Genomic DNA, 27,331 nt, shown 5'->3' with positions numbered 1-27,331 from the left:
CACCTCACCTGTTCTATATCATCTAGCCCATATAAGAAAATTCAGCCAACAGGGATATTCCTCATCCTTCCCCCTAAACTGGGCACTGCCTTTCAGAAATGCCACTGACTCACTGTGCAGTAGGAATAGCAGTTAGTATTAATACGTACAAGGTCTGATGTGGTATGTTATTTCCTGAAGGATGGAAATGTCAGCTTTTTGGCAAGGGGCTCATAAGACTTGCTTACCACTCCCAAGGGTCCTAATTTGGTATTGGACAACGCTACGGATGAAAACTAAATTTAGGTCAGCTTCAGAGGCTTTTATGGTCCTCTCTGAAACTATACAGTTATAAATATCAAAACCAAGGTGTGAACCAAGTAGAAGAACAGAATCTCTAAGTCATTTCCATGATGTCATGTGTGTGATTTGATCACTTACAAAGGATGTGACCACATCAAACTCAGACAATAAAAATAAGATACTAGTTTGGATGCTGGTGTCCAGTGAAGTTGGCCAAAGAAATACCTGCTTGGACTTTATCACTATTATTTTTTCAAGGTATTATGATAGCATGATAGCACCTTGGTGCCTGTTGTGAAACTAGGGATATGAAGACGTGTAGTGAAAAAACTGTTCCTGCACGAACAGAGCTGACTCATGGGCGCAGATATGGTAAAATCCCAAGTCTGAATGGGGACTGCCTGCAGCAAGCAAAGCTGAGTTGTACTCGAAGTAGACCCAAGGCTCCAACAGATTATAGTCTGCCTTTAAAATGTGACCTCCTGCTTTCCCGTCTCACCCGAGGACTATGCCAGACTTCCTATATGCAGCTGTGCCTTTGCATGCATGCAATGGCCCAATGATTCAATGTATCCTCACCATTTGGCTTATTAGTAACATTTATCTTTGGTTTCTAGGTTTTGCATGGGCAGCAGAGCCTCTACCAAAGGAAAAAAAAACAAACCAAAACAAAAAAAAAAAACAAACAACAAACAACAAAAGACCAGAGAGGAGTACTGAGAGAGAATTGCTCAAGAAAGTCCATTCTTTGCATTGCACCTTTTTCTTAATGTGCAACAAAAGCAACCAGTGGGGAGGAAAAGGAGACCATGTCAGAGTGACATCCCCAGACAGAAAAGTGGACACAGCTCTGAGCATCTACATTCCCAAAGCAGAAACCATCTTCAGCATGCTGACCACCCTCCAGGCTCACAGCAGGTTTATTTGAACCATTTTTGATTCTCATGAAGAGGGATGGGGTGGGCAAATCACCCACAGTGTCACTCAGTGGTGCACACTGCTGGCAATATCACAGGGGCACCTCAGGATGCTGCCCAGGGCATCTGAGCCTTTTTTATTTTAACATTTCTATCCAGCTTTCCTGTCACCTCAGTTATGAAGTTTCAGCCATACAGAGAAGTAATGTAAAATGCTTAAGCCCTACCTGTGTTGCAGTTTTTGCCTGATGCCCCTTGTCCTGTCACTGGGCACCACTGAAAAGAGCCTGACACTGCCCTCTTGCTACTCGTCCTGAAGATGTTTGTATGCATTGATAAGATCCCCTCTCAGTCTTCTCTTCTCCAGGCTAAACCGGCCCAGCTCTCTCAGCCTTTCCTCATAGGGGCGATGCTCCAGTCCCCTCATAATCTTCATAGCCCTCCCTGCTGGACACTCTCCAGTAGTTCCTTATCTCTCCTGAACTGGGGAGCCTAGAACTGGACACAGTACTCAGATGTGGCCTCACCAGGGCCTCTTCATAGGGAGCCTGGTGCCTAGATCTTAAAAAAAATCTTGTCCTTAGATCAAGTCAAAGGCTAAAGGTCCCATGAAAAGTTATCAGCAAAGGGCATATTAAAATTACTTCCATGAGAAAGCAATACCAATGAGCTTTATACAAACGTTCTATTCCCCAGTGGTAGCAAACAAAGCATTACAAGAAATAAAGTGAGTTGATAAAGGCATCAATGATTTTGGTTCCACAGTATTGCTTCAGCATGAATTAGGAATAAGACAACTCCTAGTGGCTGAGCTATACACCACCACACTGACATGTTAGGGCAGGACAGAAGGATCCCAGACAGTCTCATCTCCATAGCTTGTGACTACAAAAGCAGCTGATGCTTTCTTGGATAATACAGAGAACATCGCTCTCAGGAAGAACTTCACGTTTCCTTTTTTTTTTTTTTTTTTTTTAGCAGTTTTAATTACCACTCTGGGAGACACAGAAAAATCTGCTGCCTACTTTGCTTTTGGTAGTTGGCTTGCCGGCATTAAGTGGAGGTGGGAAGGGGAAACTCTGAAAGTGGTTGAGGCTATTATAGATGACACCACTTCTCTGCATGAGGAGTTAGTGTGATGCCAAGAGGAACATAGGTGAAAAACCTTTCCAGGAGAGATGCGCCCTTGTACAGGGGTCCATAGGCTGTGCATACCCATATATGGCTGCTTTCCTGATGCTTTGCTTAATAAAGTCATGTCTGCTGTATGTGGGAGGTGTGAGTTACACTGAGAAATGCCAAAGTAGCTCTCAAAGTCCTTGCTGCATTTTAAAGGTTAAAACTAGGAACAGTCTGGCATTCTCCGAAAGGTCTTTAAATGGAACAGAGCTGTTTAGACACATGATTGCAGCACGAGCATCATCTCTTCTGTATCCTTTTCAGCTGGACTTGGTGAGCTGATAGGCACAGAGTTTGTTTTCAGCAAAGGCCACGCTGTGGCTTTTTTCTATGTATCTACGGTTTGTGCTCTCTGAGATCAAAAAAAACAGCAGTGCATTGAGACCAGGAATGGTTTCACACAATTTGCAATTTGGTAGCTTGAAAGACTCCTAAATGGATATTTAGGGATAACGATAACAGAGCAGCTGGAATGCTCACAGCTTCCTGTGAAATTTCCCTCCTTGCTGAAGTAAAAGCCCAATGAAATGCCGAGGTGCTGAGCAGGAGTGGTTCCATTCATTTCAGGGAGTTTTCTAGATGTTTAAGGCACATGCACATCAGGGCATTTTTTATTTGAGTGCCTAATTAAGGGTAATAACATAGTTTTAGTCCTTTGTAACTCCTCCCAGTTTATGATACCAGCTTGTATGGGGCCTCTTAGGCAGGACTCTGTTGCAACAAGCACTTCTCAGAAGGAATGGGAGTATCCCCTCTCTTTGCATGACATACAAAGTACAATTGCATATCTCAAGGTTTTCTGTTCTTGCTATCTCCTTTCACATATTCTTCTTTTTCACCGAATCCTGTTCCCTTCTCTAAATTTGTCCGCCTCCCTCTGGATAGGCACCCTAATAATACCATTGTTACATGCCCAGGAAGCTTGGTCTTCTCTTCAGGCCTCGCTCATCATACCCAAACTGTGCGTGTACCACCCCTGCCAGCAACTACTCCCTACTTCAGCTTGTGTGTCTGACTCCATTATACAGCGTAATAGTCTGTCAGATTGCTTGGTGTCTCCAAATCGCTCACTCGCAGCAGGAGGCTGCTGCCAACTTTTTGACAGTGGGACTCCATCAAATAGCTTCTGCCTGAGATGGCTATGCCTTTAAAATACTCCCAGAAAAAGCTTCACTCTTTTCTTTCCCCTTTTTCTGGAATAACAAAAACTGATGCCTCTGGGCTGACCCAGCAGAGGAAGCAGCTGGCACATCAGCAAACTGGAAGGGTTAGGTGCTGTGTAGGCTGCATGACAGTAAGAAAGAGCTCTTATTTGACCTTTGTGCCGTCCTTCCCCTTGTTTGGCTCAGCTTCAAAACAATAAGTTTTAGATGTTGTTTAATGAGCTTGTTTATCTCTAATGCTAAGTCCCTAGACTTACCCTCTTTCATGCTGCTAGCCAGCAGTGGGAAGGTTAAAAATGCAGTCAGTTACCAGTGGCAACATACTAGTGTTGTAAATCCTGCCCACACATCTTCAGATCTACTGACATTTGAAACATCTAGGCCTTTTTTGTTAGCTATACCAGTGTAATTATGTCTCAGTATACCTTTTTTTCCTACATGTCATCCTCCAGGAGTGCTCAGACAAGTATATATGAGGGATATATATGGAAGGAGAAAGAAAGGAGGCTGAAGTTATAGAGAAAGAAAGGAAGCCATTGCAAATTGTTCACTGGGAGTTTTGAAAGAGCAATATTGCATATTAATAGTTGCAGTCTAATAGCAGATTATTGATCCCTTTGAATTATTTTAGTATGTTGCCTGTGAGCTGCAGGTCAGGATGTGCCAGTGAAATCAATTACATTTTATATCAATACTGTATGCTTATCTTGCACAGCAGGGATGTGGAGGTGCTGTATGTCCTTGTCAGCAGTGCCATAAGCTAACAGACTGTATGTAGCATGGCTGGGATATATAATAAGGTAAACATGTATGAAATCTCCATGCACAGTCCAGTGAATCATTGCCACTTCTTCTAAGAGTCAGCAGGGACAAGAAACAGCTTTGCTGTTGGTTAGGATTCGACTCGATGCAAAACTGGCCTGAATGACTGTGACACCCCTTTGTAACAACACACAGACACACACAGACACACACAGACACACACGTGTGTGTGTGTGTGTGATTTCCAATTGCACACACGTGCAATTTCCAAATGGAGTGTACTTCCAAATGCCAAGAGAAAAAGGCTTGTGCTATTTGGTCGAGGTTTTTCTGTTGTCACCACTGCCTTGCTCAGTGGCTATGACCACTGCTACTTCTGCAGGACTTTGTAGGAGTCCACCCCAGTACAGGCAACAAAATGGAGCCACAGGTGATGGGTAAGGGCAACCTGAACTTCAGCTGGATACATCCAAGACAGCAGCAAGCCCCAGCTAGAGTCTTGCCATTGGCAAGTTTCTTTGCACATCCCCACAAAGCAGGGCAGGCAGAAAGGGCCATCCCCTCGTGCCCAGCACTGGCCAGTGATCTAGAGCAGCTGATCATTTTTGCTACTTGCTGCTGGCCCAGAGACAGCAAGGAGGGGGCTACCTGGAGCACTGCTCTTCCTCGGACAAAGCATCTTGCCCATCATCCTTCACACAGAGCTGTATCCAAAGATACATGCAGCATTAAAAGACAGATAGTAAACTACAGTACCGTGCAGTACTTAACATCTGTTTTAAAATTTCCTGTTATTGATTTTTATACAGAAGTAATATAGCTTACATCAGTGCTGTATTACAGGCATCTTAATCACACGCGTCTTCAGGCATGGTATCTTTCTAAAATGCTATCGGTGTTAAAAGAAAATAGGCCACTAGAGAGAACAAACTAATAAAAGCTTATGATTATAAAGAAATCACTAGCAGTTTACATCGCTGTCCACTCCTATGTGGAGAGCTATTTATGGGATGGGCATGTTCCAGGCTGCATAAAGGTGGCAGTAACTGGTGGGACTAATCACATGAGTAAACACTGCACTGATGAACAAAGATTTGCCAGGATTAAGTACTCAGTTCTTCTCTGCTCAGTTAAATCAATTTATTATGTGATCAAGGCCTGTGCTCTGGTTTTTGCAAATGTGAATTATTTATAACATCATGCTGAATTTCAGCCATATACACTGACTCCTTTCAATAGATTTAATGAAGTCTGAGAAATTACCCTTTGTCATATGTCTTGATGTTAGTGGGCCCTTACAGATTGCTTCTTCCATAGATGCAGTGTATAGATCTTTAATCTGGTAATGGACTGTCCACTGCCTTCAGCCACTATTCTTGCTTTTGACAGTAACAAGGCCATTATTACAAATTCAGCACAATTTGTCCACGGCATATTGCTTACATAGAAGGGGCATATCACAGGCAGACGTTCCTTCCTCATATGCAGAACAGTATTTCCAGTAAGGTAACCAAACATACTCAAGCCCTTATGAACATTCAAACATTACAGCACTTGATAGATGAAGAACCCTCTCCAGTGTAATTCATTAGAGTGTATACAGTGCTGCTTAAGGCAAATGATATACATAGAAGATTAAAACTGGCCATTAATTTGCATATAGTATTCTTAGTAATATTTTAAGAATTACTACGTATTTAACCAAGCTAACATAGTTTTGAAGTTAAACCATACTTCCGTTTTATCTCAACAAGCAAGGAAATGTTCAGCTTGCTACTGCAGACATCTCTATTGACTTTAAAAGGGAACTTGTCTGCTAGTTTTGATTTTTCAAATTGCACAGAAGTTAGATCACCAAACCATCCTAAAACAGATGGTGCAGATACCGTTATAACAAGAGCCTGTTATTGCACTCTGTGTTTTGTGGGTTACATTTCAAATACTCAGCTGGACTAGCGAGGGGTGGATAGCTCCATGAACGGAGCTCAGAGGAACTGTGGAAATATATATCCACCCTGAGTCTTGACACATCATTTACTGCCTGATATTACTAGACTTGGTTAGGAAAATAAAAGTGCCAACACGGACAGCCTTTTTTACAAGCAGAAGGAAAAGAATGTTGCTTCTGTGGGAGTCATTGCCATCCCTGCCACTCATTGCCATCCCTGGCTCTCATGGGTGAGGAGTTTGGTTTGCGCTGAAGAGCAGTCCCTCCTTCTCTCATCCCTCAGCAACAGGCAACACGCTCACCACACAAGAAGACAGGCTGGCACTGCACTGTCATTGCTTAGAGAAATGTTTCATTTCTAACTCAAGGTTTGTCTGGAGCTAGACAAAGGTTATGAAATCAACACTTAGACACATGAGGTACCACCTTTTATTTCCTCTAGGTCCTACTGTGCTCGTTCTTTGCTTTTCAGACATTCGATCATACGTGCATTATCCCTTAAGGCAATGATGATTTTTGAAAAACCCACACTTTTAACTCAGTCAGTAGTTTAATTGACAAGAATATACATACTTTACCACCTTCAGAAAGCAGGCATGAATATATGAGGATTAAATGAAGTTTTGAATAGACAGTGGTTTTATTATTCTCATCTTTTTAATCCTTTTCTAATTTGTGACCAGTGATTTCGTTTCACAGTAGGAAGTCATATCTCAGCAGCAAAATAATAGGACTGGAAAGGAATAATTGCCTTTTCCCCATGATATCTTATGAGTCTCTAATTGCACCTCACTTTTATCACTTACCCTTTACTGGATCTTCTGGTTAGTTTACCCTAATGGTAAACATTCAGTCATATTAGAGCAACACTGGATTTTGTACCACACAAATGCACACCTTTGTTATGCAGTATGCTCCTTTGATTTATATTCTTGATATAATTTCAACAGCTACCAATATTATCTAGAATTTCCATAATTTTGAAGATGAAATCTGGGACAGGGCAATGCCTTGGTTTTTTTCTCTTGTGAAAACTGAAATGTATGGATATTTGGTTGATTGCAACTTTTGACTTCAGGGTGAAAGCATAAAAACTTAGTCCACTTTAGACAATGCAATCTTAGTAAAAACATTATGAAATATGTGTGTCATAAATCCCCCATGAAATTAACCAAGTATCAAGGGTTGTTACTGTCATTAATTTTTAACTGTCTCAGTTTTCTCCCAGTAACTTAAAAGAATTAAAATGTGTGCTTGGCTGATCTCCTATATAAAAAGATTTAATTGATGATCTCTTGCTTTTTCTAGATCCTGTGCAATTGTTTTAATAAGAGTATTTCATATAGTTCCATATGTTGAGTGAATGCTGCATTTAGGAGCATATATATGTCAGCCCTACAGATTATTACATTTAAAAGTTCTAAGTATAGACCTTCATAGTTATGTGAAGCATTTATAGAGCAAAATATACCATTATATACACTATTTAGCATTTGCCTAGCCCTACTGCCTTTATGAATATGGTTTTCCTCCTTCATTCTCTTTCACTTCTTAGACTTATTCCAATGTGTTTCCTGATTTACAGTGTTTCATGCTCTGCTCCTTTGTGTTGGTCTGTAAGGATAGACCCTAGTGCTCCCATGAAAGAGAAGGATCCAAGTGCATCCATGCAAACCCACTGAGGGAGGGGACTGTAGTGCATATCTTATAATTAAAAAGTGTGCTCAGAGTGTTAACAATATCAGCAACTAGTATTTCTTTTTTTAAAAAAAAACAACAAAGCAAACGGAAAATTTTACACTGACACCTCTCTTGTTTACACTGTAAACTGTGCTGAGTGCCTGGACTATCTTGTACACTATGTTTACATAGGCTTTCAGAAATCAGTTAACTCACACAGGTAGGGACAGATCTACAAAAGCATCCAGTGCATTTAGACACACGTACGCATTGAAAACCCGGCTTTCAGTAGAGTTCTAGTCGTTCTGTAAAGTCATTCTTACAGAACTGGGCATTTAAAAATGGGGCTCAGGACAAATTTGAAAAAGCAGACTGACCCTATGGAGTCACCATGCTGTTCCAGGTGCAGTGAGATCTGTAGGTATGACGGTGGCTTGGAGAATAAGCATCACCTCACCTCTTCCAGCAGGTAACTCACTAAAGGCTTTATTCAGTGTGTACTTCGGTCAATTTTTGTCTATTTATGAGAGGCTCGGCTCATTTCTATATTACAGGGCATTCTCAGATCCCTTCCTCTTTGTTCCTTTCCTTACAGTTAGGAAAACTCCCAGTTACTCTCTGACATTATTGTGTTACTTCTGGCAAAAACTAGCTCCCATAGTCCCATTTTGGATGAGCTTTTATTTGAAACTACTCTACCGGTTTTGTTCTTATTAGCTAAACCTATGGATAAGTATCTCCAAAGTAGTTAGAAATTGATTTTGTCTGATTGGGTAGTTGTGTTGGATATTCTTCCCTTTGTTTTATAAGGCATAAGCAGCCTTATCACACATTTTTATGAACCATTAGCCATCAGGCTTCCTGGGAAATATCATATTGGGAACTATTTGTCTGTGCAGAAATGTAATGAAGCAAAGGAGGAAGGCAGCCCAACACTTTCAAGCTGACAGAGCTCTCCCTACCTAGAACTTATTTTGTGCTTGGCATCTCAGACCCTCAATTTTCCACCTGGAATCCTGGCTAAAATGGTACTTCAGAAAACCAAGCATTGAAATCTGCTATGTAGGATTCTGCAGCTCTGCTGGAGGTTTAAAGTGTGCAATTTGAAAAGGATTTAAAAGTCCCTGCCTTCTTTCAAAAGTCTCTCCCAGTGACAAGTATCCTCAGCAGCTTGTAAGGAGCACGCCAGTACTGGGACGAGTGCACAGGAGAGCACATGCTGGCAGATGTTGGTATGATGCCAGGGGAAGACTAGCTGCAGCTCTGGTCCCCAGGAGCAGCCTAGCAAGCAGGTTTCACCCATCTTAGGCCATACTTACATGCCTAGCAACAAGCTAAGTGTAAGTAGTCCTGCCTTCTCCTCCCTCTCACTCCTAAACCCTGCTGAATTACATCCACACTACTGCCATTCCCTTCACTGGGCTGGCGCAGCTGTTGGTATGGGCACATAGTGACCACAACTGAGATGAAAAACTATCACTCAAAACCATTTTCTTTTCTGGCAAGAGCATTTCCCTGCTCCAGCTCTCTGGGTGGTTGCATGAAGGCTTGCTCAACAGAGAGGTGCGGGTGGGAAGCGGGAAGAGGAGAGAAGGACTGGGGTCCTCCAGCAGCAGCAGAGGCTGGAACCCCTGTGAAGCCCACGTGCCTGCAGTGCTACTGCAGCTTTCCATGTTAGTTGAATAGGAGATTCTACTTTCCACCTTATTTTGTTCTCTGAAGGTGCTAAAATAAGTTAGCAAGTGCTCTGTCATTTTGGCTATTGTAATACTGAAGAATCTGGGGACTCTAGGCTTTGATAAATAATGAGTATACTTATGTAAGTATACTTATAATAAGTGACAGAGAAGAGAGAGTTGCTGCTACTTTGGCCCATATCGTTCCTGTATGCTACCTGCTGGGTTCGTTGTTAGATCTAACCTCCTTCTCTGAAATAGCTGCAAGAGAGGCTAAGTGTAACAGGTTTATTCTGAACCTCCTACCAAGATGCTAATTCCAGTTTCAGCAGCTATTTGTTCCCTTGCCTTTAGACTGTTTGTTCCTGGATTTGCCATTCCCTCTCTTCCTGCAACGTCAGACTCCATACTGCAGGGAAGGAGAGGCAGCAGCCTTCAGGAAGGCTCCAGAACAGCACAGTTGGGGGTGCTTTGCACCTTCTCTAGCCTGCTAAGCATGTACTTTGCACCCTCTGGGAAGCGGGTTCTCCTCTACTCCTACTCCTATGTGCTTAGTGAGACTTCCTGACACTGGCTGCTCGAGTGGGGGTGACAGGACTCGCCTGACTCAGAGTACTCAGCTCCCTGGCAAGGGGCAAAATGAGAGGTGCGAGTCACATTCAAAACTATGCCGCTCACAACAAATAGCAAACTGAGCCTGCCATAAGGCAAGCAGATGGATGTGGTGCCCTTTGGTTCTCTCCAGCTACAAAAGTGATTCTTTTTTCCTGAATCATGCCTAACAATGGTACAATTATTTTTGGACCACCACCAGGACATCACTGATATAATAATTGTGTCTGTGGTACAGCCGCTGGCAATTACTTGTGGCAGTGGTATGTAGGTAGCAGTGTGTTTAGAACCATTACTTTCTATTTTTAGATGTTTTCGCAGCTCATCTTAAAATGTTCTTGCTGTCTAGTAAGACAGAGCGTGACTCTGGGTGCCCAGCTTGAGATCATTAAAGGACTCTCAGCTTTGATAAGCACCAAAAAACTTCTCTGTCAAAGATAAGCACCCGAGAAGTGGGACACCCCAAATACACATTTTTTGGTACTTTCTTCCAGATGTCTGGACATTGCTGACCATCGTTGTCTAGTTTGTAAACATTTACTTTTCTTGGTATGTTATTCAAGGAGTAAGCTGGTATGGAGGTCGTTGGTAATGATGTGATGGTGATTTTGCATTATTTTTGTGTGTTGATTGTATTATAAGTTGGCTCTGTAGAATCACTAGAAATACCCAGGGATGCATCTTGAGAGACACTATTGGAAAGGCTAAGGGTGAGATCACAGCACTTAATTTAGCTGAGGGCAGGGGTCTAGTTCTTAGGCAAAGCAGTGTGTGGGTACAGTGCTGAGGCCTTTCATACAGCCAATGGCAAGAAAAATTTCCTTCTAAAGGACAGGGACCAGTCTAAGTTTTTCCATTATTCTAGGTAGGTATGTAATTGCTGCCATCTCTCCCATCCTCCTGTACTCATCTCTGTGTGGGCTACTGCTTACATTCTTACCTCCTCATGAACTTTGCTGTCTTCTAAGTGGGCAGTTCTGCTTCTCTGCTTCTGTGGTCTCTCATTAAGGTGTTTATACTCCAGAACAAGCCATTAGGAGATGCTACATATTGTGGTGACTTTTATCCTTTGCTGGAACTTATTTACCTGACAGATGACCACAGAAAAATTCCTTGTCCATTTAAGATCTACAGCAAAGACACTACGAGAGGCTCTGGTGCTGATTTCCAGGACACTTGGGCAGGATTATAAAGCTCCATTTTCCCCTTTTCCCCTTGACACCAGCAGTTGTGACATATGGTCAGCATTTGACATGGCCACAGCTGAGTAGCTCCCTATTTAGACCTAGGCTGCATCTGCCTCCAGAGACACAGGTGGAATCTGAGCCATCTGTCTAATGCTAAATGAAGAGAGAGCCCAGGGATTGTGCCCTTATATGACTTTTTTTCTTTTATTTCCTTTAAATAAATAGATTAACCATTCTTGATCTTCTTACAAGTTTGAAAACAATGGAGGATGGGAATTGCAGCTGGGAAAAAGTTTTGGGGGGCTTCTAAGTACAATAATGTCATTGATTTACTGGAGCACATCCAATGGGGAACAGCTAGGGACTGGAGCACTTGATATAAGAGGAAAGACTGCAAGAGCAGCTGGGTTTGCTCAGCCTGGAGCAAACCCAGCCTTAACAGGATATTATAGGGAAGATGGAGGCAGTCTTCCCAACTACAAGTTGCAACTGGTCAGATACTAGAAAAAAGGTTGTGACAATCAGGATAGTCAAACACTGGAAACAGAGAGGTTGGGGAACCTCCATCACTGGAGATCTTCAAAGCTCCAAGGGACCCCAGGCATTCTGTTCTAACTGCAGGCTCGGTTCTGCTTTAAGTCAGGTGTTAGATCAAATGACCTGAAGAGCTCTTCTGTAAATTAAATTATTCTATGATTCCATAACAATTTAGTGCATAGCATGAAGGTAGGAAACTAGCAGCTGCATGCTAGGGTATGGCATGAGCACTGAGTAGCAGAAGCCATATACAATTTATATCATATGATCATCACAGCATGAACTGTTTCCCTGCTCTTTCACCAGGTGTGTTACCAGATCAGTGCTGCAGTGTTTCTTGTAATGCGTTGCTTGGCCTATGGCTTGCAGTCATTCCTTTTCTCCAAAGAGTGAGATGAATACTGGCAATGTGGTGACTATTTACACCAGGTGTAATTCACACCAGGCAGGCAATACTCAGTCACATAACAACTTCAGTTGTGTTCATATCTTGTTATGTGTGACTGTACCCTCCTGCAGTGACTATGGGTACACCAGCCTCAAAGGCAACTGAGCAGTTCTTCAACTTCCAGCATTTCAGAGTTTGTGAAAATATTAGGGTGAACAAATACGTTATTTGCATTTCAACATTCTTACCCGATGCATTAGTATCATTTTTCATTTGTCAGTCCCATGACGACTATCAGTTCACTGCCAGTGGCAGAGACATCCTTCTGATTCTGACGTTTGGAACAGACTATCCACCAAAGACTTCACACACCCAAGGAGCTAAAAGCATCCTTCTCCTGCCTGAGGTTGCAAACCCAAGCCTGTACCCATATCAACAAGTGTACTTGGATTATATTCCTTCTACAGGTATCATTGTCCCGGGATGCTATGAGCTTGCAGTTTCACTTAACTTCTGATCTTAATTTAAATGATATTTGGCTGGAGTTGACTCTTTCTACTTTATGGCCTCTCAAAGCTCCTTTCAGCTCTGTTTTCCAGAGTTACACAGAATAAAACATAAACCAAAAATACTAGCTCGGCCAGGCTAATGTTTAAGGTTTCACATAGCAGAAGGCTGTGAAATGATGGAGTCAGACACCATGAAGAAGGAACCTGGTAGGTGCAAGAACGATGCATATAACCGGTACGTTATAAACCAAACACAGGAAATCTGTACTGACTCCATAAGCATTCAGACATGTGGAGAACTACATGTGATGCAGGGAATACTGAAATCCTCACTGAAAACCAAAATTTTGTGCTGTCAAGCCAGCTTACTTAATTTTATTGCACAATAAGACGTGACAAACAAGTTCAAAACCCTTGACCTGGAAGTCTAATAAAACACAAGAACTGATAAGTATCAGACAGTATAAAAAAAAACCAATTGGAACTGAAAGGGGCATGGCTTTATAGAGGGGTGAGTCACAGGTAATGTAAGTTGTTTCTGCCAGTTTCATCAGGCACCTCAGTGAGCAACAACTTAAATCCTGCCACCACGTCTGGCCAACTGGTTCAAGAGCTCTTCTACTGGGTGAGAGAAAAGCAGACAAAGAAGAAACTTGCCCTGTTGGCTGAACTTAGCAACATGAGTCAGGGTGTGCTTCTCTAGAAGCACCTCTGTTTCAACCTGTTCGTTGTAACAGGGTAGGAAGGTGGCTTTGGCCTATGGCTACACGGTGAGGGTGGTGAGGGTGAGGGTGAGGGTGGTGACTTCTGGCTGGGCAAATGGCTGTGCCAGGATGGCAGCACCCACCAACGCCACTTTCAGGATGACTCAGAAGCTACAGGGTAGATGTGTAGTGGATGTTGCAGCTTCCACTTAGCAGAGTTTTCCCTCCAATAGTCCTCCCTTGTTGTTTTGGTTCCCAAGTCCATGGGCGTAGTCTTGGGCTGTGGAGGTGGAGGAGCCACCGTGGTGCTGTCCCAGGTGGGGCGCTGCCATCGAGCCACCACCCACCCCACAGAGTAACCATCACTCCACCAGGCAATAAACTGAATAATATTTGACATGATAAACTGAAGACAAAAAGCAACACAAATCACACATTGCTGTACCTGGTGCTCCTGGATCCTCTTGCTCTTTAATTCCACCAGAAAAGCTCTCTGGGACTGGTGGTCAGCACCAGTCTTTGAGTGACCCTTTAGGTGGTGGTGGGACTGGATAGTGCCACCACTAGTACTGCAAAATCTTTGCTTTTAAGCTTTTGTCCCTGAAAAGGATGCTGCTTGTCTTTTAGGTACTTATGGAACACAAACAAAGGTTGATGGTTAATCTCAGCTGTTTTGTGCTCACAGTAGTAACCGACAGTGACGTCTGTTGAGGGTTCTGCTCTCACGCACGGGGAGCACTGAAGTGTGGCAGGAAGCGAGGAGAAAATGTGTGCAAAAACAGGAAAAGGAGAGGAAACTGGGTGTGAATTTAAGAGGCAGGGGCTGCACTGGACAAGGCTGAAAGCCAGACTGAGCCTCAGGGTGGAGGGTGGGTGGTATGTGATCTCAGATGAGATGCAGAGGGTAAATACAGGCAGCAGTCAAGCTGCCCTGTTCCTTCCATCAGCAGTGCACTTCTGCCTGGCATGAGGGTCCCACACAGGTTTACGAGGAGGTGGGGCTGGTAATCTTGTATTTTCACCCTATGAAAATGTTTAAAGTTTCAGACCAGGAAAGAAACCAGCTGGAAGATGGAGGAAAGAGCCAGCTCCAAAGTGACTGGGAACTCCTAGTTTGGGTACAGGAGTACCCCTTCTCTGTAGAATGGTACTTGGAAAAATGAGGAATTCAACATTTTCTCAGCAAAAAGAGTTCGCTAGAAAATGTTGTCCTTGCATAAGATCAGCAGTGGTTGGAGAAAGGCCTTTCTTCCTGCTCTTTCTCATTGCAGGGACTTGCAGACAACAGTCCTTGCAGTCACACCTTCTTCCCAGAGGCATGTGTTTGCTCTCTACCTACAGCTTAGGCAGGACTTTGGGGCTCCACGCGTCTGCACATGGCCTCTGAGGAAGGCTGTGACCATCTGCAGAAATGGGCAACCAGCAACCTTGCTGTGTGAATCAGCTGCAGTCATGGAGTGATGATCCTCCTAAACCGGGTTGGATCCCAGGCAATGGGATGAATCCCCGGGAAATCAATAAGCTCTAATTTCCCAGAAACCCTTCATGTTAGAACTAAGAGAGATGACGCTGAAAGCTTTTCAGTGCAGAGAAAGATGAATGCAGTCCGTTGTTGCTGCTGCCGCTGCCGTTACTATTATTACTATTAATAAAGAATCGCTCTTTCTTCCCGATAATTGCCTTTGAAATGTTTCCCTGGTAGAAGCTGGATCAACTGCTTTCCCAGAGAGGGGGATTTTTCTGACCCCTGTGCTGTGACGTGTCGGGCCAGTGTAAAGCTTGGAGCCCTTGCCCTGCCAACTGACTGGCAGCTGAGGGGGAGCAGCTCCCCAGGCACACTGCTCCTAGGGCTGCCCTCACCAGCACTGCTTCCACACCTGGGAGGGAGCGCTGCCAGCCTGCAGCAGAGGACAGGAGTGTAACCAGTCCTATAGATGAGGGGAATTATTTCGTCCAGGATTTTGAAATGAGCAACCAAGCAGGCACACTGTCCTAAGCCTCAGTCCTGTAGGAGGAAAAACCCAAAGTGCCCCAGCACACGTGGGGCTGCCTTTGGGAAAGGGATGGATTTCCTCTTGCTGCAGACCGCCTGCTGCAGTTGTAGGGCTGTGAAAGGGAGGCACTGCACGGCCTGGTGCCAGGCAGCAGAACAAAACTAACGTGTGTCTTGGGCACACGTAGCTACACATTGCTATCAGCCCACTTGTCTTTCTGCTAGGAAAAGGTGCGCTGAAAGCAAAACCACTGCTTTCCTGCGAATGCAGCTGTGCTAGCATCCTGCTTTGCCAGAGGCATTGCCTGTGGGGCAGGAGGCATTCGTGGGGGCAGGAGGCATGCGGGCACCCAACTGGGACAAGAGGGACATCCCCTCCAGAGCAGCCTGTGGGACATGCCCTAGCAGCCCTGCTTGGCACCTTTCAGACTTACTTAGATCCTTACATTTCAATCTGAGGCCTGCTCTGGCTTATGCCACTTGTTCATGGTGCCAGCCAAACCTGGAGCACCAGGGTTTCAGCTCTGATCGTAGTCACTGACTCTCTTTTGCACTGGCAAGCCTGAAGACAAACACAACAGAAGGGGACACACTAGCATCCTGTGTTAATGGGCACACAGCAGTGAGTGATGGGACTCGGACCCCTGGGTGTTCATAGGCATCTGTGGGTGCTGTTTACACCAAGAAAGACACTAATAGGCACTCTGCTGCCACAGTGCGAGTCTAATTTGAATTCTTCGAGACACTGATCTTTTATGAGACAGAAAAAATGCAACAAGTAACAGGTTTGGTAGCATTTAAAACTGATGTCCAGCTAGCAGTACACATCCCAGCCAAGCTTACTTGAAAATGGAAAATGATTGTATTTTAATTTCATTTCCATGTAGACAGTGCTAAAACTACAGGTTTCTAAAGCAGTCCTTCACTCAGTGTTTAATGCTTTCATGCTCAGTGCTTAATTTCGCTCTTATACTAGTTGGTTTTTTTATCCATTGTAGTATAACTTCACTTAGGCAGGGACACATGAGGTGCTTGAGTCCTTCCACCACTTTGCTCGGTAAGTGCCCTGAGAGCATTTGCTGAAGCTTGCGCTATGTTTTAGCCAGTTTCAGCTCAACCACAGAATGCTACTTTGTCAAATAAAACTGTTGAGACAGGTCTGGATGGCTCAGCCTTTTGTTGAAGCATATGTATCTTCCCTTACCAAAAATAACAACAAAACAAAAAAAAAGCAAAAACAAAAAGAGCAGGAAGGCAAAAGAGATGTTTAAAATATTTTCCTGAACTGCACAATGATGAGCAGTTCCGGGTTTAGTGCAATCTCTTTCTCTGGCCAAACATGGTAAGGAAGTGACTGTTACCCACAGCACACGCTTGCAAATAGCTCCTTTCAGCAGCTGGAGGAAGCGAGAGACGGCTGCTCAGCTTCACTGTCGCTAGCTTGAGTTCAGAGAAAGCCAGCAATCCGCAGAGATGCCATGTCTGTATCAAATAAAGGAGGAAGTGATTAAAAATGACTCATTCCAAAGATAAATCTAAATCACTGAATTGTCTTTTATTTTCCCTGAATATGAAAATAAAAATACAGTCAAGTTTAGGATTTCCCTAAAAAGGAGTCCAGAGCAAGAGAAGGGGCCTGGCTAGCCTACTGTAGCCCAGAGCAGGGATCCAAATGCCTGGGGCTGGTGGCAGGCCCTTGCTGTCTTCTTGGCTTTCTCTCTACTCTTGATCACAGGAACATGGCACCTGAAACTTGTACAGAGCCACCTCTGTCCCCATTTCTCACCTGGGGCTCAGCAGCTGCTCTGACCCTTTACACTAAGGCTGCACTTGTCCACCCAAAACCAGCATTTCACCAGGGGAACAGAATGAGAGCACCCTATCGCTCCTACGTGCACCACGGTGCTTTGCACGGAGATCTGGGAGTGTGTGGGGAAGAAGAGGACGGTGGCTCATTGCTGTGGCTTTTCCCCTCCTCCTGCCTGCGGCTCCTGCTGCTCTGCCATGTATCCAGCAGTGCAGGCAGTGGGGTGCTGCTCACCGCCACCTTGCCTGTGGTTAGCCCCACGTCTCTGAATTTGGCCACCTGAATTGCTAACTTCCATGGTGTTAATCTGTGAGCTGGATCCTCCCCGTTTTGTGAAATAAATGAATGATGTATATTTTTACCGCATGGTGCGAAAAGGTTCACACTCACTCATTTTCACTGCGCTCGCTTGATTTCTGGTGAAGCTGCCCTGAGTAGAGCGAGGGCTTTGGAGCTGCAGGAGATCACAGCCACAGTGGAGAGGATCAGCCCAGCTTTTGGTGCGGCTGCAAGCACACCCAGGGACCCCGCGAGGTGATGCTGAGCTGGCAAAGGCAACTGGGGAGTCCTAGCAGTGACCGGTGTTAAAATCTCAACTCACTTAAATAAATGCCAGCTGCCTCTGCGGAGGGGCGGGGAACTTCAACTGTGGGGAGAAGGTTCCCTTGGCTGTAAGCGTGCTAAGCTAAAGCCCTCTCTGCATCGAGTCACCAAAGGGTGACCTTTTAGCAGTAACAGAGGAGAGGTCTGTAAAGGCAGGGGATTATAGAAATGTTAGGAGCAGTAGACCTTGTTTGCCTTAACAAAGCACTGTCTGAAGCAGCATCATGTGCAAACAATAAAGAACTTAAGCTAAAAAGGCTGGCGGGGGAAACCTGTGACCACTTGACAGGAGGAAGGCTGAGGTCCATTGATTCAGACCCTGTATTTCAGCTGGGCTCCGCTCACAGCCTCCCCGCCTGTCAGGAAAGAGCACTGAGCAATGTTGCTGAAAGATAGGGAGAGATATCTTTAGGGACAGTGGAAGGAATACCCACAAAAGTCAGCTCCCTATTTCTACCCCACATTCAGAGCGGCCAAAATTCATATGCAACTATAAATCTATTGCTTTGTAATCATAAACTGCCTTTTTGTGTTTTAATAGGAAATGATCTGATAATTTCACTGAATGGCATTTTTAGATAATTTAAGAAAAGACAGTTGATTGTAGACTTTCATAAGTTGTTTAGCAAATAAATATAAAACTGAAGAAAAGCATGACAATGTTTTCAGTGGCAATTTGGTGGCAATTTTCACAGACACAATAGTGCTACATGCAAAATGTATTTCTTTTCATATCACTGCTGACATAAATCAGATATCCTACTGCTACTGTCTTTTTTTGGCTGCAAATTCATCTCAGAAAATTTGCATTTTGAGTGTTAATAATGCAATATCAGAAGAACTTACTGACTAATGTTTTTTGATCCCATCAATAACAGCTTCTGGAGGTAGTTCCTGGTAACTGAATAATGTATTGATTCCTATACCAGATTCCTGCCCCAAGTTTTTTGAAGGTAATTTATGACTGTAATATCTTTTGAAGATTAGCTGTTTCAAAATTCTCACACTTACAGTTTACAAAGCCAATTTGTTTACAGGTATTATGAAGAGAGTGAGAAATTGAGGAGGATGGAAGAGGTTTCAATAAATACCTGCTATATGACAATTTCCAAGGTGTTATTAAAGTACATTCCTTTTAAGTCATACTCAGTAGCTGCACAATAGCTGGACAACCATTTTACCAAAGTTAAACTTTTTAAAGATATTTACTTCACTCTATTTTTCCTCTAGTTTTTTCTTTTTTCATTATTTATATATTATTTACTATTGTCATTAATGTTTTTGAGAATGCGTTATTCTTATTATTATTTATATTGAATAGAGATAGCTTGGCGTCAGTAACTTTAGAGAGCACCAGAAAATAAGAAAATATTATATTTATACCTCATAAACTGTCATTTCAATCTTCTGACTATTAATTTAGAAGAATTAAAACAATACAGCTTCTTACATCAGCCTTGCCCTAGATTACAAGAGGAGGTCTTGCCTTCATTATTATATCTATCAAAAGCAAAAAAGTGTGGGTTTAAGCCCTGCAGAATTTTCTACTGAACATGTGTTTTCTGTGCTTTCTGTGGATAAGTCCATGGGCCTTGAGCATTGCTGAAACTGTAGTTGCAGGCATTTATGTAATGAGGTGAGTGGGTTTTGCACAAGAATTAAGAGTGGGGAGCAGGTGAGTGTTGTCAAGGGGAGCCAGGGTGAAGGAGGTTATCAGTGGTGTTCTTCAGGGACACGTTTGGAAACCAACACAAACCAATTCATTCGTTATTGACCTTGGTACTGGAACTTGCTCTAAGCTTAAGACATGTGTCAGTAATATGAAGTGACACAGGGTCACTAAGGATGAAGAGGACAGGAGCATCATTCAGGGAGGACCCTGTGAATTAGAGCAACAGGAACAGGGTGAATTATAGAAGCACAAAATGAAAAAACACGGGCATAGACTCACAAAAAGCTGGGTCCCTGTGTCAGAGGCAGCAGAGAGGGCAGGGGGAATGTGGATAGGTGGCTGAAGATCTGTGAACCACCAGTGTGATACTGCTGGGATTCAATTTCTAGGGACTGTGAGGAGCAGGACTGAATGGCTGGAGTAGTCCCAGGCAGTCCTTTTCCAATCCTACGTTGCTCTACTTCTATGATGCATCAATCCAAGCATGTTCAGCAGAAAAAAGGAAGCTTTAGTACCACAATACGAGGCATATATAAGAATACCTGGAGAATATTAGAGTTGCTTTACATTAAAAAAAAAATAAATAAACTGAAACGGGAGCAGAGAAAAGCTACCAAGGTGATACAGGAACTGAGAGTAACTAATGAGATGAGATTACTGGATCTTTGCTTATTTAGCTTAGCAAAAAGAAAGTTAGGAAAGAACAAGATTACTTCGTTAAATACATTACTCAGACAGTGTATAGTAAAGAGGAAGAAGCATCACTGAAATTAGAGGATAAGGACAGTGATACAGGCAGTCCTGGATTTAGAATCCTTGGGCATTTTTACAGTGGGTGTTGAAGAAAACACAATTTACAATTTCTATTGTTACTTTCCTCTGCTGCGCATTTTCTAGCAAACCAGCACACTGAGTATTTGCCCAGGATGGATGGAGGCTGAAGAAGGCTGAAGGAGGTTGACCCATCTGGGTCAGTTTTCTTGTTGTCCTCTGAAGGAGAGTGGTGACTTTGTCTGTCATCACTCACTCCTTTGTGAGCTTTTCTGCAGTCTGTATCCTGACCTAAAGAGACAAACGGCCACTGGATCAACAGCTCAGGGCTAGTAACAGCTGCCAGGGAACCTTGAGAAGCTGCAGTACACACTTACCCTGTATCTTGCTGCCCTCCCCCTGGCTTCGTTTTGCATTTTGTGTGCTGCAGGAGCCTGGTGAAGTGAAAACCAACACAGTCCCTGGGTCCTGACAGCCAGATAATCCTGGAGCTGCAGAGGTTGCTTTGCAGTGGAAGGCCCTGAGGGCTGTTCCAGCTGGAGCAGCTACTGAACCCTGAAACAAAAGCTGAGCACTGTGGAAGTCCACGGTGGGGACAGGGAGTTGCTTGCAACCTGCCAGCTGTCTGTGGAGTGGGCTTAAGTATTAATTTCCTCAGAGTGCTAGGGGTAAAGCTAAGGATAAAGTCAAAAGGGCATCTGCTTCAGCCTGGCTCCAATATTATGTTTTCCCCATCTTTTTTCTCCATGTGCTCAAGCAATGCTGTACCTGCCTGCTAAAACAGAGTGCGGAGCACAGAGTGTGCGAGTGAAGGTGGGCATGCTGCTCTGGCATCGCACATGAAGGCTGCCTGTGTTGCCAGGCTCTGTCTCCTTCCCACAGCCCTGGCCAGGAGCTGCAGCCATTGCTTTTGCTGGCAACAGGAGTGGTCCATGGCTGCAGTACACCCAGGAACCCCCTTTCTCTTCCATCCTCCTGGGATTTATGCAATAGCCCTTTTACATCTCTGCCCATGCAGATAGTCAGACTTAAAGGTGAGAAAAGAAATCCAGCTAGTGGGGGTCACTGCTTTTTGTCCTGTTTGTGAAGCATGAGAAATTCCCGCACACAGTAATCTCCCCAGCTGGCAAAAAAAAATTATGGGCTGTACCGTATTAACCTGTGTGAAAGCTAGATGCAGCCATGTCTTCGCAGACTTTCCTTCATGTCCACAAATGAGAGCAGGGAAGACCAAACCCCAGGAACTACTCTGAACTTTAACTCAGCCAGCATTTAAGCATGTGCCTAACTTTAACTGCTTGGATAATCCTGTTCTAAAACTTGCTGCTTGTGTTGTCTGGCTGTGGTCAAAAGGTCTTTGGGACTCCTGACGAATGAGGACTAGGGGTATTCAGGGAGCTGAAAATAATGGGTTAGATCCTGCTTACCTAGCGCAGTCATGTCATTCCATTCATGGTCTGACTGCTCGTATAAATAAAAAGAATAGGATCTGACCCAGTCTTTGCACCTAGTTGGAAAAAATCCCTCTTCTGGATTTTGAGAGCAGTTTCTTAAAACAGCTTTTATTTGTTCAGCCTTTAAACAGACAGATTGTCTCCAAACCCTATCAAGTTCTGATTAAATTGTTGTGCAGGAGTCAACAGGTACATATTAAATAGGCTGTGAGATTACTTTCCATCCTGAATGGCAGCACCATGTCTAATTAGAAAAAGAGAAATGAGGCTGGAGGAATGAGACACAGAACTGCAGCAGGAGCTCAGATAGAGCCAGGGGAGTGGGTACCGTGAGTACCTAATACAGTCTTCAGACCTTTGACCAGACGATTCAAGGTCTTCTCTGAGGATTGGTTAAGCTGCAACTTTTATTTTCCTTCTGCCTGTTTCTTATGTAAATTGAGCATGCCATAGGAGCAAGCAGGTGTTGGGTCCTTAACGTTGCCCAGGCAGAAATAGGAAAAAAAAAAGTTTTAGATAAATGCAACAACTGTAAGAGGATTTTGAGCTGGAGGATAAGGAAGTTCTGAAATCTTAGAATAGGAAGGAACGCCTTTATTTTACTTGCTGCTATTGGTTGTGCTTCCTGTTGTGACCCCTCTGCAGTGTTTCGTAACACCTTGGGGACTGCTAAGTCTAATGCTGTAATGAGGAACAAGGATTCCTAGTTCCTCCACACTATCTGCCAGAATGCAAGGTCTCTTTTGTCTGGTGATGACAAAAATTGCAATAGGAACTGAAGAGAAAAAAGGCAAAATTCCCCACTAGCTGGGAAAAATTACCATCTCAGTATTCTCAGAGCTAGGGCTCATGTACCTCAGTGTATGTCCTGAGTAATGCTCACATGGTTCCTGAATAGAAATGTCCATGCTGATTTTCAAAGGGCTTTGTTAAAAGTCATCTGCACAGCCAGGCTCCGAGGTGTGCTGACTGTCAGAGCAGAATGGCAAGGATGGGATGGCAGGCTGCTGATGGGAGGGTAGCTCTGAAACTCGTACCGGCTCCTCATGGGCTGCTCTGCCAGAGCGAAATACGTAGATTCTGATATGCTGTATAGCCCTGTCTCCAACTCCTCTAACGTGCTATAGGTGGCCTTTTACTGTACCCTTGAGCTATGGCCAGTGGAGGTGGGGAAGGGATGGAGAAGAGAAAGAAGGTATTTTTAGCATAAAGAACCTCTTTGCTGATACGCACCATGGTTATGCATGCACACGCAAATTCAGAATATTGGTTAAATATTTTTTTTGACCCACTAATTCAGCTTCTCAAACATATATGGATGTCTTATCCTCTGCCTAGGCTTTTGTACTAGCTGAGCAGCAGATACTGCCTAAAGCACTGCCCCGGCCCGTCTGCAGACCTGCAGCACTGCAAGAGGCATGTGGGTAGGAACATAGTATTTGCACATTGATAAGGCATAATAATTTTCAGAGTGGTTACTGCAGTTTATGCTTACGGCATTCGTAAAGCAAATCTAGTTAGTCTTTGTTCACTAGCAATACACCCACACAACAAATACTATGGTAAATGGCAATAAGATAAAATCTGGAAATGCAGTCATGAAGCAAAATAAAGTATCTGTTGGGAGAGGCAGCATGTAAGTCATACAAGTAGTTTTGAATCATCATTTTAGCAGAGATACATCTTGGATGGCTGTACTTTACCCTACAACACCAGTGAGATAAACAGTTTACATAGCAAATTTGTTAGCTAGTGTCCAGTGAAGAGATAACAGGAGATGCCCAAAGAAATTGAGAAGAATTTGGCAGAATAAGAATTTTTAGAGTACAGCTTATGATGTTTACCAACATATTTTTTCCATTGCAAAGCTGTGTTTGAACAGGGCAATGCTGTTTGTCATAGTAACCTAAATTCCTAAGCAGAACAGAACCATCTTCTATTTTCACAGCACAACAATTTCAGATGTAATAGGCCATGATCTCCAGCACTTACCAGATCTTTGCCCTTCCCTTCTCCCCTCTTTCTTCTCTCCCCTTTCCTCTTTTTTTTTCTTTTCTTTCTTTTTCCCCTCTTCTCCCCCCCCCCCCCCCCCCCGTATCAGGAAATGTGAATTGCATTCCATTACTAAAACAAAATCACTCTTAGATGAGGTTTTCCCCTCTGTATCTAACAGACCTTTCCTGATCAAAGTTATACAAAAATTGGTCCTCTTCAGTAACTGTTCAGTTTGCAAGCAAACGGCTATTTCTCCACAGACTACCAATATTATTTCATCAGAAGAAATCCTGACCTTTTCCAGCTCAAGTGCTGTGAAAAATCATTATCAAACTGCCTGGAAGATGGAAACCATCCACCGAGTGGGTTATTGACAACATGTGTTATACAGGCTTCCCAGGGCTGCTCAACCCATCTACCTTTTCCTGATCTGGATGGACAAGCTGTCATCATCAAGACCTCCAGCAAAATTCCAGCCCCTGCCAGGAGGTTGGGTGCTTATCGGTTTTGGCACAGTAGGGAATCTCTTCATCCTGTGGCTGAAGTAGTTTTTTTTCTCTTCTTGGAGACTTTGGATCGCAGATAGAAGGGCAGAGCCCTGTGGCACAAGAACAGGCCTCCATGTCTCATGACTAAGCTCAGATGCAGAAGGCCTTACCTTCTTCTACTATGCTGCAGCCATTTTAATGTCACCATGGAGTGTTTGGGGCAGCATGAGTAATGCTTGTAACGCAGATGTAGATAACATGCTTCAATGGTATCTACTGCCTTTAAAGCCACAGTACGTAAAGAGAAAACACAATGAGATTATGGAAACTGCTGCTTACTGGACAAAGCAAAACACCCAAAGCAGGCTTTTGATCTCACCCATAGCTTCCATGTAAAATTGTTAGACAAATTAGAAATTTTAAAATAGTCTAAATGTGGGTGAAAAACCAAGATGGAAACTCACTTTCTTTTCAGGTGAAGATTTGAAAGCAGATAGTATGATCATTTGATGTGTCTCAAGAGCAGAGCCAAAAGTAGGTTTTTACTTCATCAGGCTAAAAGAAACTCAGAAATCTGCCTTTTTCTAGCAAAATTTTGGGGATGTTGACTGCATCTATTTTAAGTCTGAAGGCAAAGCTTTAGTGGAAGAATTTTGAAGCTAAGAACCAGGGCCTGACTGTGAAAGTACAAGTATGTTGCAGGGTTAAACTATTATTCACCTCATTTAGCCCTTATACCTTTCTAGCAGCAGAAAGAGCAGAGAAAGAGAAATTTAAACAAGAAGAAAATTCTGAGAGCTAAGTTTGGGGTGGCATAAGAATATGAAGAAGAAAATTATTAGAGACTTTCTGTGATCAGAAAATAAAACATGCTGAGCTAAAAGTAAGGACAGAGACAGTGGGATATGAAAGTGGTCCTACTGTACTGACTAGGTCTTGGAGAGTAAAATCCTTTCAATAAGAAAAGGTGATTTCCTGGTTTATCTCAGCCTCTTTTTCAAATTCAATAGGAGCAATTCAGTTCCTGGCACATACTGAAGAAAGTTAAAAATTAATGACTTATGAGAACTGTGCTGCTTATGGCAGAGTGAAGCCAAGGTCAGTACTGCTGCTGTACCAAAGGACCAAGCATCGCCACCTGGATTTGGCCCAGCACTGGCTCACAGCAGCACGAGACTCTGGGAGCCCTACAAACCTTGCCCCACTGGGAAGCTCTACAAGCCTTCCCCCACAGATCCATTCCACCTCCAATGGGAGCAGTGGTCCCAGGGAAAGTGACATAATTGTGGTGCTTTGACTTAATACTTCTCTTTCCACTTCTGCCATCAGGGCTTCTGTGGTGGCTTAGCTGTGATTGAAGCTACATGAGGTGATCTGCTTGGGTGAATGAGAGCACAGGCAATGTTTCTGTTTCCCCAAAGTGGATGTTACCAGGTAAACGACATCTTACATTGGCACGGGCTTGTCAAATGCTGGCTTAGGTGCTACTATTCTGCACTGCAGTCTCCAGTCAACCCACCATTTCATGCTGAATTTGTCCATAAAATGTTTCCAAATGCTTCCTCACTGGGCAGTGTGTGAGAAGTAACGTCCCTGGAACAGATACATCAACAGGCCTGTACAGTTTCTTGATGGGTTGGGACTGCTCTGCGGTCTTCTGCTAGCTCAGGTGGTTTTCTTAAAGGGATCGCCTTCAATGCCTGCAACAAAGGATCTGTCAGCACCTTTTATAATACATATAGAAAAGTCTCAGTCAAAACTACTGAAGCTGAAAACATGTTTGTCAAAGTAGCTTTGAAATGTTACAGGTTCACCACTTTCTTCTGCAGGTACTTAAAACAGGTGTGATATAATCCTAATTTTTAGGAAACCTGAGAATGGGAGGTTGGACTTATATAGTGAAATTTTTTTCACTATAAAAAACAAACCAAAAAAAAGGAGAAACAATGAAGTGTTTCTTGGCAAAGACCAGCAGAAGGATGTAGCTGGCAAAGGAAGCTGACTTTGATTAACCTTTACATTCAGTATGCACTTGTGACTCTTCATTTGTGCCTTATTGCAGCAAACGCATAAAAAGGCCCTGATTAATGTGATTGCTTTAAAATTATTTTTATTTGTAACAGCCTCCAAATATAAATCTGCATATTCAGGACATCTGAGTGCTGGTTTTCTTCCTGTCCTTCCCATAAGTGCCTAGTGGAGGCCATTGCCTTGAGCATGGGGAGCGGTGTGTGCTGGGCAGCTTATGGCACAGCAATGCCTCTCCTCCGACGGCTTTGCTTTGGCAGCCGTATTCCTGACTCGTCCAGCCCTCCTGGTAACAAATGAACGTGTGCAAGGATGGAAGCATGAGAGCAGTGTGATGGGAGGTGATTTATGATGCCTGGCTGTCAACGTGATTCATTAAGTAAGCCTCTCGGAGTAGGGCAGAGTGCTAGGAAAGCTGGGCAGCACCCGGCAGAGGAGAGGAGAGTGCCTGCCCTGCTCTGGGGGATGGCTCTGCCTGGTCATGCACCCATGCAACTTCCTGCACGGAGTACCAAGCATCAACCTTAATTGATGGCTGCAAATGGTGCTCTTTTTTTTTATTATTTATTTCTCTCAAACAACCTTTTCTTCCTTTCTTTCCTTCTCCCCTCACTGCTGTCTTTCCTGCAGCTGATTTCCATTTGTTGTATTTTCATTTTCTTCTTAGAATCATAGAATGATTTAGGTCGGAAAAGACCTTTAAGATCATCGAGTCAATTCATTAACTCAGGACTTCCAAGTCCACCACTAAACCATGTCCCTAGGCACCACGTCTACACATCTTTTAAATACCTCCAAGGATGGTGACTCAACCACTTCCCTGGGCAGCCTGTTGTCCTGTTTGACAACCCTTTTGATGAAGAAATTTTTCCTAACATTCAGTCTAAACTTCCCCTGGCATGACTTGAGGCTGTTTTCTCATCCTATCACTTGTTACTAGGGAGAAGAGACCAACACCCACCTGCCTACAACCTCC

The 27,331-nt window shown here is 43.6% G+C and overlaps 1 long non-coding RNA gene across 3 annotated transcripts in view; it reads right to left on the bottom strand.

Annotated features, from left to right (window-relative positions):
* LOC308059481 overlaps positions 1-27,331 on the bottom strand; it is a 199,387-nt gene that overhangs the window by 37,356 nt on the left and 134,700 nt on the right. For 2 of the 3 annotated variants that reach the window (XR_013926266.1, XR_013926267.1), the window contains one exon: positions 13,638-26,027. This is a non-coding gene — a long non-coding RNA (uncharacterized lncRNA). Of the gene's footprint in view, positions 1-13,637; positions 26,028-27,331 lie in introns of those variants that run through there. The other variant, XR_013926265.1, reaches the window with a different exon arrangement.

This window comes from Falco punctatus, assembly GCF_963210335.1.
Source record: "Falco punctatus genome assembly, chromosome: 2".
NCBI classification, from domain to species: domain Eukaryota; kingdom Metazoa; phylum Chordata; class Aves; order Falconiformes; family Falconidae; genus Falco; species Falco punctatus.
The sequence above is the reverse complement of the archived record's forward strand: the minus strand, read 5'-3'. Positions and strand labels throughout refer to the sequence as shown.